The 14,542-nt window shown below is 40.6% G+C and overlaps 1 protein-coding gene across 1 annotated transcript in view; it reads left to right on the top strand.

Annotated features, from left to right (window-relative positions):
• Nucleotides 1–14,542, top strand: part of Dph5 (diphthine methyl ester synthase) — a 306,310-nt gene that overhangs the window by 91,867 nt on the left and 199,901 nt on the right. The window lies entirely within an intron of this gene.

Genomic DNA, 14,542 nt, shown 5'->3' with positions numbered 1-14,542 from the left:
GATAACAATCGATGAGGGTGTTAAAAATGTACCAACTTCAGCTAACTCCTTCCTGAAGGAGGAGGGTGTGGTGAGGTGGTGGAGGAGCCCTTTAGCCCATTAGCCCTAGGAGGAGGAGGAGGAGGAGGAGGACGCAGTCAGGAGGAGCAGGTGGAGGAAAAGTCCTTTTGTTCAGAACACATCAATCAAGCAATGTTCTAAACACATGTTGTATCGTTCCGCTACATGCTTGTAAACCATGTCAACAGATTGACTAATATTTCATGTTACGTGTTTATGCCTTAACTTGTTCGACTGCTAGGGACTTAAATGTAACCAATGTATTTCTTATAGTACCAATCGTTCTGTTTAATTTTACTCTCCGTGTTCGCGATAATAGAACAGTGTTTGAATCTATGCTTCTCTATTGTAACTACATCAGATTATCGTTTACCGAGCGAGTTGGCTACGCAGTATAGCTTTTCTGTATACGCAAATTCTGTATTTTTTTATATTCGCACAAGACGAATGATAGAAGGTAAATCATTTGAAGTTGTACTTTTGCTATATCGTTTACCGAGCGAGTTGGCTACGCAGTATGTGCACCGTGTTTTTTTTAAATTTTTACAATAGGCGAATCATTGAAGTTGTACTTTTGCTATATCGTTTACCGAGCGAGTTGGCTACGCAGTATGTGCACAGTGTTTTTTTTATTTTTACACTAGGCGAATCATTGAAGTTGTAGTTTTGCAATATCGTTTACTAAGCGAGTTAGCTACGCAATATGTGTGCACAGTGTGTTTTCGATTTTTACACTAGGCAAATCATTGAAGTTGTACTTTTGCAATATCGTTTACTAAGCGAGTTAGCTACGCGATATGTGCACAGTGTGTTTTTGATTTTTTACAGTAAGCAAATCATTGAAATTGTACTTTTGCTCTGAACACATCAAACAATGTTCTGATCACATGTTGAGGTTAACGACATCGAGTACAGTGTTTAATTCTAGTCTTGTTATGTTTCGCAAGTCTAAACATGCACAATGATGTTCCGTGAAAACGTTCGCGTAGTATACTTCATGTTTTCTAGCTGGTGAATGAGCACAAGTTTAGCACAGTTATATTCGACGGGGAAGTTTATTCAGAAGACAGCATGCAACACAAGCAGTTGTGAATTTTGAAAACGAACACTCACGATTTCTTAAAGAAACATTTATCTACAAAATTATATTTTAAATTCTTTAAAAATACAAAGCTAATTAAGAACACACGGTATCAGAGTGCTAGTTACGCTAATGCCGCTTCAGACACGATTGTTGAACAAAAGTTTTATTAGTATTGTCTATATTATGTTACACGTATGCAGTGTTGCCATCTCAGCGGAATTTCCGCTAAATTTGGCGGAATTCGAAATGGAACAGCGGATCAAATTTTCTTTCAGCGGACAGCGGAATTTTTGACGGATTTTTCAAACTTCTGTTAACGGTTTCCAGCGGTAACAATATCATATTTTAGCTTAAGGAGAAACAGTAATATAGAACTTAATATACCGGTACTTGCTGAACAGAACTTACAATCACTATTTGCTGCTACAATCGTCACTGAAATCGTGATGAGCTGGGTGTGTCGTATTTGATACCGTGTTTCTTTTTGCTATTTGTTTTACGTCGCACCGACACAGACAGGTGTTATGGCGACGATGGGACAGGAAAGGCCCAGGAATGGGAAGGAAGCGGCCGTGGCCTTAATTAAGGTACAGCTCCAGCATTCGCCTGGTGTGAAAATGGGAAACCACGGAAAACCATTTTCAGGGCTGCCGTCAGTGAGGTTCGAACCTACTATCTCCCAGATGCGAGCTCACAGCCTGCGCGCGCTCCTAACCGCACGGCCAACTCGCCCGGTTACAGTGTTTCTATACCTAAAGGAAAGGTGCAGCAAAGTAACACAAGATGGTTGTTTTTTCAAGTCGCAAGAAATCGTATCCTTTCCCAATTGCTTGAGTCAATAACGCATTTTCAAGTAAGAAAGTAATATGAAAAGTGTTTCACTGCCAAACTTTGATATCAGTAAACTTTATCTTGTTTTTCTGAAACCCTTTTTGTCAAAACTTTGGTGAATCAATAAATTATTCCAGTCGAACTCTGCTGACCATATCGCCAGAAGAATTGTTCCGAGATACTACGGTGATATCTTGAGAGTAGATATTAGTAAACATAAATTTCCTTAAATATATCTTGAAAACAATGAAAACTGTGTTGAAAGTGAAAAAACTTTCGAAATAGATATTAAAATTTCCTCATGTGCTTTTGATGGTGAGCTGCAAAGTCGACGGAAAGTTTCTTTGGCTACTCTGACAGAGTTAGGAGTTTGGTCAAGTGCTGTTGTTGAAAGAGATCTCAGTCAATTACGTTAGGTAAAAAATCTTGAATGTCTACCGCTATTTTTTTTTTACGATACGAGCAGGATTGAAACGAGGGAACAAGTGTTGCAGTGATCATAAATTTGCATCAGATTGGTACCATGGCTTCATATGAAACCACAGGAAAGGAGAAGACGATGACGCCCTGTTCTAAAACTGGTGAGTATGGAGTTAATTTCCTCTATTAAAAAAAGCTGGTATATGCTATTTTGATTTAATTCGAAACCTAGCGGAATTTAGCGGATATTTCTGGGTTGGCAACACTGCACGTATGAAACCGACTACCCTGAGGTTTCCATTAGTATGTTTCTGATTTACATGCCTCCGCAAAGTAGTTCTTGCTTCGTACACACGACCACACTCAGAGCAAGAGTAGGCAATAGGCATAATGCCTATTTTCTTATTCACAAAATCACACAAAATGAAACAGAACGGAACAACAACAACAACAACGAAATAAAGAAAAGAAACGCTCAGAACGAAATAAAACCATCGAATAACGATAGTCACTTTACGATAACAGCACTTGTTAACTCCAACAGTTACATTAGCCGCTGTCTCGTTCAGCTAGTGGTAGACCATGCAATTGCGCATGCGTGTTTCGTGTTTTGTTCATAGTGCGATCTGTCCCCAGGCGCTAGTTTTACCCTCTCCTGGTCACATGGCGCAGTTGTTGTACTTGCATGTTAAGTTTATCAGTCCTGTAGTGCGGTTTAAAGACAAGGAAAGTGCATGCTATTCCGTTTAATTAGTTCGATTGCTGTAGGGCTGTGTTAATTTTAATAGTGTTTACGTTGATTTAATTCATACTCGGTGTCAAACGTGTGGCATTTAAATTCGTTCATTTAACTGTAGATTTCCTTATGATTCCGAAGAGTGCAATGGCTCGTTCTCATAGTGACAAAAATAAATTTGATCGGGACATGACTCGCGTCCAGCTCAGCTTGTTTCCTGATCGTGCCATATTATGTTCTTTTCCCGTCAAATAAGGTAAGCTCTGCTTTGTTGAATTTCCTGTCACTCTCCTTAACTTGGTTGCTCGAATACGTATTTCCTTTAAGTTTATTTTCAGAATTCATTAATGCTTTAAATGCCATACTTGACAGTAGTGCGATTGGGAATTAAAAGTAGGGGGGACACAAATGAACAGACAACAAAAAGTACCTGGATTTGTGGGATATAGCGGACGGGGTGGGTAGGGCGGGATATATATGTTTTTATGCTCTCTGAGCGAATTTAGACAGAAAAGTAAATAGTTTTTTGAGATTTTGATTCAGTACGCTGTTATAAAACTTTCACCAAAGGAAGAATATTACACATATATTACAATTAAATGGAAGTACGACGTGATTATATAATTTAAAATAATTTAGTATTTGACTCCGCACTAAAAAACTAACCGACACTAAAGCATGGGTGTTCCAAGTTGCTGACTCTGGTCTGTGCACGTGACGAGCTCCAGTTGCCCTGTTTTGATCTACAAGTTTTGCCGCATGGTTTTCCGAGGCCTAACGCCATTAGTAGTAACAAAAATATCTACAAGTAATGGTTGAAACCTACGGCTGCATAGGTTGTGACATAAGGATTGATACAGTCATTTGTTAGTACAGTATGTGTTTGTATTTGTGTACTTAACATGGTTGCTTGAAGAGATGCGGCTTTTATCATAGCCTGTTTTCTTTTGTTTACGTGTATAAAAATTTGATGTTTAGCTAGAGAAGTAGTGATGGGTAGCTCGTGAATGAGTCGTTCAAAATGAACGCTTTACTCCTATGAAGTGTGAACTAATAACTCAATTTCAATGAACTGGTAGTTCAAGTACTTCACACACTTCATAACATTCATAACCACGGCCGACTGTCACAACTCATTCGATTCGTCTGTCGCTCGCTTCCCCCCCCCCCCCCCCCCACTATCTGCTTCACTCCCAGGCCCATCGTACCTGTTAACTGTGTTTTTACACGTATTTCCTTCTGTATATGAGACAGGCTTCTCTTTTTATCTTTTCCTTGTCCCTATCAACCATCATCTATAGATGCTGTCACTGCCTTCGTGATGTACAGGCCGTACTGTAGAAAGTGCGCAAAGCTGATCAGCTGATCTATTAGGGCGGCTGAATGAATGTTTTGAATTGTAATTGCGAATGTAATACATAGTGATCGAGAACATTCTTTGGATAATTGTAGCTGTTGAAAGAGAGACCTTTTAGTTTTAAGTATATTCCATGCATATTCTGTATATATTTCACTTCAGGGTTTACGTAAACACCTTTTATTGAGACCGTATAGTTTACGTTAGTGTGTTGTTTTCACGTCGTGAGTGATGTACAAGGGACATAATGCTTCTCTTGGAATTTGTTCATTGAATTGTCACTGTATAGCACGTTTTTGTGGAAATGCAATGTGTTGGGAATTGAAATAAATTGTCACAATGCCAAGAAGTTGTGTGCACCACGACTAAAATCCAACTATACAAGTGACTATACACCAATATTCTCATTTTCTTCGAATGAGGGCAGGAGACATTTATGGAAGACGAAAATCATAACAAGAATTTAACTGTTACGAGTTTCACTCATTTCTCCGTGCTGATGGCGAGTTCTACTTTTAACTTTCTTCTTATCTTGTATATAAAATAAGAGTTTTGTCTGTACATTGTTCAGAATTTAAAAAGGGTGCTCTTTCTGTATCGGTCGTGTCCACAGTAACAAGGAAATACACTTTTTAATTGTCCGTGATTTCTGTCTGTCTGTATTATCGGCACACTTTATCTTGGTGCATTTGTGTACGGGGGTGAGGAGTAAGGAGGGAGCTGTCCCGGTTCCGATAGTGCTGCCAAATGTATGAAAATGAAATCTGAATTGAATTGAGAATATGATCGATCGATATGAAGTTTCTAAACCGTTATTATCTTAAGCCAACAGCTATGTCACATACACATTATATAACATTATATAACATTTCTCGATGTGAATCATGTTCCTAGCATAAATTCTATAGTTTGGCTTTGCTGTGTAAACAATGACAGCACTAGTACGTAAAGTGTACGCCAGATGTCGCACAACGAAGCTTAAGCGATTCATAGTTTGCGTTTCAAAGGTTGCCAGTACGAATCTCAGATTGCTGAGGTCGACCGATTCAGCACTAGGGTGTAAATGCACCAAGATAAAGTGTGCCGATAATATGTATGTATGTACGCGCATTACTACAAAACGGCTGACGGGGCGAGTTGGCCGTGCGGTTAGAGGCGCGCGGCTGTGAGCTTGCATCCGGGAGATAGTGGGTTCGAATGCGGCTGTTGGCAGCCCTGAAGATGGTTTTCCGTGGTTTCCCATTTTCACACCAGGCAAATGCTGGGGCTGTGCCTTAAGTCCACGGCCGCTTCCTTCCAACTCCTAGCCCTTTCCTATCCCATCGTCGCCGTAAGACCTATCTGTGTCGGTGCGACGTAAAGCAAATATCAAAAAATGGGAAACCACGGAAAACCATCTTCAGGGCTGCCGACAGAGGAGTTCGAACCTACCATATCCCGCATACAAGGTCACAGCTCCGCACCCATAGCTGAGTCCTGGCATGGCTTCCACGTACTTGTGCTAGGCTCCTCACTTTCATGTATCCTGCCCGATCTTTCTTGGTTAACTCTTGTTCTTTTCCGACCTCGACGGTATTAGAGCATTTGAGGCCTAGGGAGTATTTTATTTTCACGCCCTTCGTGGCCCTTAATTTTCTTGGGCTGATACCTTCATTTTATGAAATGTCGGATCCCTTCCGTTTTTTCTCTCTGAGGTTGGTTGCCAAGTTGCACTTCCTCTTAAAACAATAATCACCACCACCACCATCACCCTTAGTCCCGTCTTTATAAGCGGCTTTAAATACTCAAAATTAATGCTACATACAATTGCTACATACCGTAGATGTGATTCTAATGATATTGAATATTTCGATAATTACAATTCCTACCAATCACCACATACCTGCATTTAGGGCAGTCACCCAGATGGCAGATTGCCTATCAGCTGTTTAGCCAGTCGTTTCTTAAATAACGTCAAATAATTTGAAAATACATCCTTGGTAACTTGTTAGGCTGTACTTCAGATAGCGAACTTAAAATAGTCTAGAAGGCCTATTTTCGAATCTCTTCCATTGTTAGTGTTAGTAGAGGATGGTTGCCCTGTATACTTCCTCTTAAAACAATGATCATCACCACCACCACCACGCACGCTCGCACGCACCCTCCCGAACACTGCCCTTGAGGCGGTAGACGTGGAAACCTCGCTGAGTACGGGGAGAAAAACCAATCCTGGCGGGTTATTATTATATTATAATAAATAAAATGTTTCCAAGTATTATTGTGCATACACAGATTTCAGGACAACATTATTTGTGAAATTCATAAAGATAGATAATGTTTCGTTGTCCGCCTCTGTGGTGTAGTGGTTATTGTGATTAGCTGTCACCCCCGAAGGGGAACCCGAGTTCGATTCCCGGCTCTGCCACGAAATTTGAAACGTGGTACGAGGGCTGGAATGGGATCCACTCAGCCTAGGTAGCTCATCTGAGTAGAGGGGGGTTCGATTCCCTCCTCAGCCATCCTCGAAGCGCTTTTACGTGGTTTCCCCACTTCTCCTCCAGGCAAATGCCGGAATGGTACCTAACTTACGGCCACGACCACTTCCTTCCGTCTTCCTTGTCTATCCTACAGTGACTCTATATGTACAGTGTGGCCAACGAGTGCTTCATTCTGATTGGCTCCGCCATGTTTTTGCCAAATGTCCCGTCAGCTGATTTAAACGTGTTTTCAGCACAGGGTAAGATCACTCTTTATGCAATTTCAGCGAAGTGCAGGCTACCTGTTTTAACCTTAATACACCGAAAATATGTTCTTATTAAACACGGAAGATTATTTAGTATTATTAGTTAAGAAATGCGTGTGAATTTACGTATTTCTGAGGTCTGAGTTTTGAATAAAATTACGCCAGGCTGTTATGCTTATGGTTGCAGAAACAGATCAGGATAGGTTTTAAAAATGAAATTAGGCCATTGCTTATTTTCAGCACGTTATAAGACGCTCCCAACAACGAGTAGAGTTGTTTCATGCATTATAATGGTAACAATAATAACAAAATGGGTTAGTAATTTTATAGAGTCCAGGATAGTAAATGTCAGATTTCTCCGTTAATATTCGCCGTATCGAAAACCTGTACATAATGAAAGTTGTTTAGCATATAATTTCCAACATGTTACGTTTTGTGCGATTTTATCGTGTAAGGAAAATAACAGATTTTCACGATTATATTATTTTTCACAAATGTTCAAGTATCCCCGAAAATATCTGTTTTATCTGAAACCTGTACTTAACAAAACTTACAGGAAAGGTCACTCCCGATCATTCAAACTTTTATGGCTATTCATCTGTTGAAGGACGTGGTTGGTTATTAGTGCCGCCTAGCATCAAGTTGAGTTTTCCCATGCATTATAATGATAACAATAATAGTCTGACTCCGTGGTTGAATGGTCAGCACACTGCCCTTCGGTTCAGTGTGTCCCGGGTTCGATTGCCGGCCGGGTGGGGTATTTTAATAGCTCGAGCTTGGGGACTGGGTGTTTGCGTTTGTCCCAACACTCTCCTCTTCATACTCAGACAACATACCACACTACAAATTACCACAGAAACACGCAATAGTGATTACATCACTCCATATACGATTTGTGTCAGGAATAGCATCCGGCTGTTAAACGGGACCAAAGCTACATGACACAGTTCCCACCCACAACCCCATAGTTGTGGAAAGAGCGGTAAAAAAAGAAGGAGGTATTGATAAGTGATAGCAATGCATTAGCAAAACCTATAGTAGTAAACAGAATGTTTAAAATACAGCGGATATCTACCAGTACTAACCGAACCGGGGCACAGAATTAGTCGCACATCACTGAAATCGAACAGCGGGTGGTCGATAATTGAGTCCTGAACAGAAGTACACCGGGACCAGGAAAACTGCTTGTTTTCACCGAGCAACACGTAGTATTTTCTCAAACGATAGGCCTGTTGTATAGTGATACTAACATTTAATTCCTCGTTACGTGGATCAAACCGTAGCGATCATTAAAGGAGCACTATACATAACCCGGGGACCATGGCAGTTGCTTGTTTTCGCCACTAAAGAGTAGCAGGTTTTCTCTATTATTACTATTAGTACGACGAGTAAAATGGTACAGTATATTATGCTAACTTATATTACGTTAACATAAATATGGAGGTAGGTAATACAATTTTGTCTACCCATCGGTTAACTAGTCATATTATTTTCTATCTTCTGCGTGTGTTCAGATTATATACATACAGATAAGTCATATATAAAAAGTACATTTTTACGTATAGTTTTATGATACTGCGTTGTACATTCTGATATGTAAAACCATGTAACCTGATGTATGGTAATGTTACTTTTTTACATTTAAATGATCGGGCGAGTTGGCCGTACGGTTAGGGGCGCGCAGATGTGAGCGTGCATCCGGGAGATAGTGGGTTCGAACCTCACTGTCGGCAGCCCTGATGATGGTTTCCGTGGTTTCCCATTTTCAAACCAGGCAAAATGCTGGGGCTGTACCTTAAATAAGGCCACGGCCGCTTCCTTCGTATTCTTAGGCCTTTCCTGTCCCATCGTCGCCATACGATCTACCTGTGTCGGTGCGACGTAAAGGAAATAGAAAAAAAATGTAGGCTAACTTTACAGTCATCACTAAGGCCCGGATTCGTATGCACTAAAAACTCCGAAATTATGCATGCTCATATGCACTAAAAATGTTTTAAATATGCACGAAAATATGCACTAAAAATAAAATAAAATACAATTACCAGACGCATTATTTAATTTTAACTCTGTGTTAAATTGATAAACATGTTTAATTCCTTGGAAAATGATGCATGTCAGTAAGTTCCAACAGTTTTTCAATGTTTTCAGGAGTCAATAACTTTCTGTTGTCGGCCAGAATTAATTTACGCTGAAAATTATCGATCTACGTCGACGGACGTAGATGGGTAATACTTGAATATTGACACTGACTGCTCAGAAAATTCTTCTGGTAAAAATTTAGGCATTTTTACAGTTTGATCAGGTGAAATACTGCAGCAGACGAAGAGCAAGTTAACAGATGAACGCACTTGTTTAAGCAAATCTCGGGAGGCTACTGTAAGGAGGAGGAAAGAGTAATGTCAGAAAGAAGGAAATAGCTATTGCGAAAAGCGTCATTATCCGTCTACCAGCTTGTATTGCGAGACTGAAAGCGTTTTCCTTTATCAGGGAAGGCTTCTCATGTTGTCAAAGGATGTACAACATACAAAGGTTATTCAATTTTTCATTTTGTTCAGAAATCTTAGGTAATCGAGCACACATAAGAGAAAAATATGTCCGTATATACACTAACGCTCAAAATATGCAGTAACGTTCGAAATATGCATTTGCATATGCGCATATGCATTTTTAAAAAATCCGGGCCCTAGTCATCACATACATTATTCAAGACAATGATTATACTATTTTATGCCACATGTATTATAATATAAATGTTATGATAGGCCTAGCTACCAACACAGAATTTCTAACCTCTTCAATAATAATTAAAACTTGTAGGTCTATACCACGTATTACTCTAAATTTTGAAGTCTTACGTCAAGTAGTCAGACTCTGAATATAACAAGTACTGATAGGCCTATATACATACAGCATAAGCAAAATAAATAACATCTTAAAACATCGACCTAGTCTATTCTTTACTGAAATAATAATAATAATATCACTCTACTTCATCTATCAGCTGATTGAGTACTTGGCAAAAACATGGCGGCTGGACTGGCCTTGGCCACACTGTACATATAGAGTCACTGTAGTCTATCCCTTCCAATCTTTCCATCCCCCACAATACCTCGGTTCAGCATAGCAGGTGATGTGCGATCTCTCGCTGAGTCCGAGGGAAAAACCAACCCTGGAGGGTAAAAGGATTAAGAAAGAAAATGTTGTTGCCACTTAGCATTCTCAAGGGAACAACTACTTTCACATGACTTATAACATCTAGCCTACCACATTTCGGAACTGTATTCTACGCGGAGAAATACATAGCGCGCCCTCTTGTAGCGCTACTACGAACTATGACGCCAGTTGCACGGTAAGTACCAGTGCTTCGCCTGTCCCAGTGCCTAGCCACTTTGGCCGAGTGGTTTAGGTGTTGGTTATACGACTGGGAGGCGAGAACTTCTGAGGTTCGAATCTCTAGATTTCCGTGTCGGATATATCGGCCATGTATCTTTCATGGAAATCGCCGTTGTATAACCTTCTTCATTGGCCTGTGTGAATGCGTGTGTGAAAAAACCTCTGGGCGGTGGACCCGGGGATTACCCCCTTTCCCTTTCTTACCCTGGGTTCACCCTCAGAGGTTTCTCTCATCGGAGAGTTTTGCGAAAAAAACTTCCTTTCATATGCATTCCACATTTAATACAATAAATAATAATGTTGGTATATATACTGAATTAAATTCATTTCTTGGAGAACCAGATATCTTAAAAACCGACTAATATTTCATTACAAATTCGATTTCGACTTGTGAAATTAGTTCTTTTTTATTTATTTTTATTTTGCAACCGTACAACTAACATTTTCAATACTATTTGTAAAATTAGTACATTTTTGAATTCTAAATCCAACACACTTTTCTGTCAAAATAGTAGCCTGTTAAACAATATTTCAGATATTTGGTCCTTTCGTACTAACTGGTCTGAACTCAGATCATCGAAGAATTGACGCACAGGTCGCCTACGGGCGTCAGACCTGCACCTGGCGAGCCGAACATGTCCTAAATGCCATACGCCATTTCATTTCATTTAAGGATTTTAAAGTCTAACAGACTTCTACAACTAATCATGTTCCTTATCCAATATCAAGGTCGAAATTTTTTGTTGTCGATAATAACTCTCAAATAATTACACTGTTCACATTATCTTATAATCGCTAATAAAGGATCAGTCATTCATAAATCACTGTTCCGATTATAAAGAGTTACATATATATTCATGTCACCCCACTAAAACATTCTTTCTTAATCTGTTGACGCTCCAAGGTTAGTTTTTCCCTCGGACTCAGCGAGGGATCCCACCTCTACTGTCCTGGAGCCTGAGACATTGTGTCCTGGATACAACTGAGGAGAATGACCAGTACCTCGCCCAGGCGGCCTCACCTGTTATGCTGAACAGCAGCCTTGGTGGCGGATGGGAAGATTGGAAAGGATAGGCAAGGAAGAAAAAAGGAAGCGGCCGTGGCCTTAAGTTAGGTACCATCCCGGCATTTGCCTGGAGGAGAAGTGGGAAACCACGGAAAACCACTTCCAGGATGGCTGTGGTGGGAATCAAACCCACCTCTGCTCAGCTGACCTCCCTAGGCTGAGAGGACCCCGTTCCAGCCCTCGTACCACTTTTCAAATTTCGTGGCAGAGCCGGGAATCGAACTCGGGCCTCCGGGGCTGGCAGCTAGTCACACTAACCACTACACCACAGAGGCGGACCAATAAACTACAAAACTAAACAAATGCACCCTCATATAAAGATCTGTAGGGTCATCTCGTACTTTATATTCATCTAAGCATTCTGACTCTGAAGTTAAGATATACTGATTATAAGGAGACAGTTAATGCATCGTCAAATCATTCATTCCAGCCTTTCATTAAAAAACTAATGACTATGCTACCTTTGCATACCGCGGCCCCTCAACTTCCGTCAGGAGGCAGGCCCGATCTTAAATTAAACTAACAACTATATTATGTTCGACATGTTTCGATAAAAAGGCGAACATTAAATTTGTACAGTTACTTCGCGTAAATTAACCTCCAAAGCCTGTTTTTGCGGACATCTTCACCAGTGAAGTTCATTCCTAACTTTGCCTTTATCTCCCCATTCCACGAACCTGTTACTCTGGCGCAGAAGGAAGGGGGGGGGGGGGGAGAGGTGATACTCCCAGGTGGCGGATAGGGGGGTCCTAACTGGCTTGCCGGCGGACTTGAGGGAAATAAAATACCTCTCGCGGACCAAACACACACCCTCTGTGGGTGGGGGACGCCGACGAAGAATACACCCACGGTATCCCCTGCCTGCCTGTGATTAGTACCAACACGCGGAGAGCATCATGGGTCGCTTTTACTTGCTCGTAGTACCACTATAGGTACCAAATAGGTTTGTGATTAGTAGCACACAGGAGCACCGTGCAGTCGGCTTTTGCAATACCTGTGATTAGTTTAGGTACCAAATAGGTTTGTGATTAGTAGCACACAGGAGTACCGTGCAGTCGGCTTTTGCAATACCTGTGATTAGTACCACCATACGAGCAGGACCATGGGATGATAGCTACCGTGGTTCTGCTTTGCCTATGATTAGTACCCACTATATGAGGAACACCACGGGATAGTGGAAGGTCCCTGTGGTTAGTACTCTTATGTGATGAACACCATAGGTTTGCGTTGCCTGTAAATGGCGCCGCAATAGGTCTGTATTATATGTCGAATTTCATAACCTCTGAGTAGTACAATGTGTGGAATACCGCAAGTCTCTGCTACTTTTGATTAGTACCGCAATTCTTAGAATTTCCTGGAATCACGCACTGCAATTTTATTTTCATTATATTTATACTTGCTTCTTGACTCCGTTAAATGTTACTTAACAGTTCTCCAGTCTATCGAACACACAATTTCAACATAAACATTACACTATAACATAACTGTAAAAAACGCACTATTATTATTCTTTCTTTCTTTCTTACCCTCCAAGGTTGCTTTTTCCCTCGGACTCAGCGAGGGATCCCACTCTACCGCCTCAAGGACAGTGTTCTGGAGCGTGAGACTTTGGGTCGGGGTTACAACTGGGGAGGAGGACCAGTACCTAGCCCCGCTGCCTCACCTGTTATACTGAATAGGACCCTTTTGGGGGGGTGGGGGGAATTGGAAGGCATAGGCTAGGAAGAGGGAAGGAACCGGCCGTAACCGTAAGTTAGGTACCATCCCGGCATTTGACTGGAGGAGAAGTGGGAAACCACGGAAAACCACTTCGAGGATGGCTGAAGTGGGAATCGAACCCTCCTCTACACATTGGCCTCCCGATGCTGAATGGACCCCGTTCCACTCCTCGTACCACTTTTGAAATTTCGTGACAGAGCCGGGAATCGAAGCCGGGCCTCTGAGGGTGGCAGCCAACCACACTAACCACTACACCACAGAGGCGGACCATTATTATTATTATTATTATTATTATTATTATTATTATTAAATATTTGACATTATCTATATTTCATGATCTTAATTTTTGTATTCTGTTTTGATGTTATCTTCAGTTTTAAATTTCAGTTAACAAAGTAAAATAATTTGATTACTTATTTCCCTAGTATGCCTTTTCATTGGCGCCTAGGCTATCTATGATAGTTGTTGGCGGAGCTTTGGAGGATCAAACCAGCCTTCGGGTAAAATACCCTACCTACATACATACATAAATGCATACATTTAACTTTAGTTTTAATTCTATTCATTGAATTTAATTTTTAAATGTTTAGTTACTTAATTTGAAATTGTAAATATAATGTGGTTTTAGTGTAGTAGAGGACGTAGAGCCCTAACTTGTTTAAAGTGCGTAATATTATTCCTTGCTTAGTAACGTGTTTTTTACAGGTATATTAGAGTGCAATATTAATATTTAGCTTGTGTGATCGACAGACTGACCGAAGAGCTATTAAGTTACAAGTCTCTGTACTCTGAAGATACAAACAAACTTCCACAATAAATAAATAAATAAATAAATAAATAAATAAATGCTATTTGTTTTACGTCGCACCGACACGTCTTATGGCGACGATGGGATAGGAAAGACCTAGGAGTGGGAAGGAAGCGGCCGTGGCTTTAATTAAGGTACAGCCCCAGCATTTTCCTGGTGTGAAAATGGGAAACCACGGAAAACCATCTTCAGGGCTGCCGACAGTGGGGTTCGAACCTACTATCTCCCGAATACTGGACACTGGCCGCATTTAAGCGACTGCAGCTATCGAGCTCGATAATTAATGAATGAATGAATGAATAAATAAATAAATAAATAAATAAATAAATAAATAAATAAATAAATC

Source organism: Anabrus simplex, chromosome 12 (assembly GCF_040414725.1).
Source record: "Anabrus simplex isolate iqAnaSimp1 chromosome 12, ASM4041472v1, whole genome shotgun sequence".
Lineage (NCBI taxonomy): Eukaryota > Metazoa > Arthropoda > Insecta > Orthoptera > Tettigoniidae > Anabrus > Anabrus simplex.
This window is presented reverse-complemented; position numbering and strand designations above follow the sequence as displayed.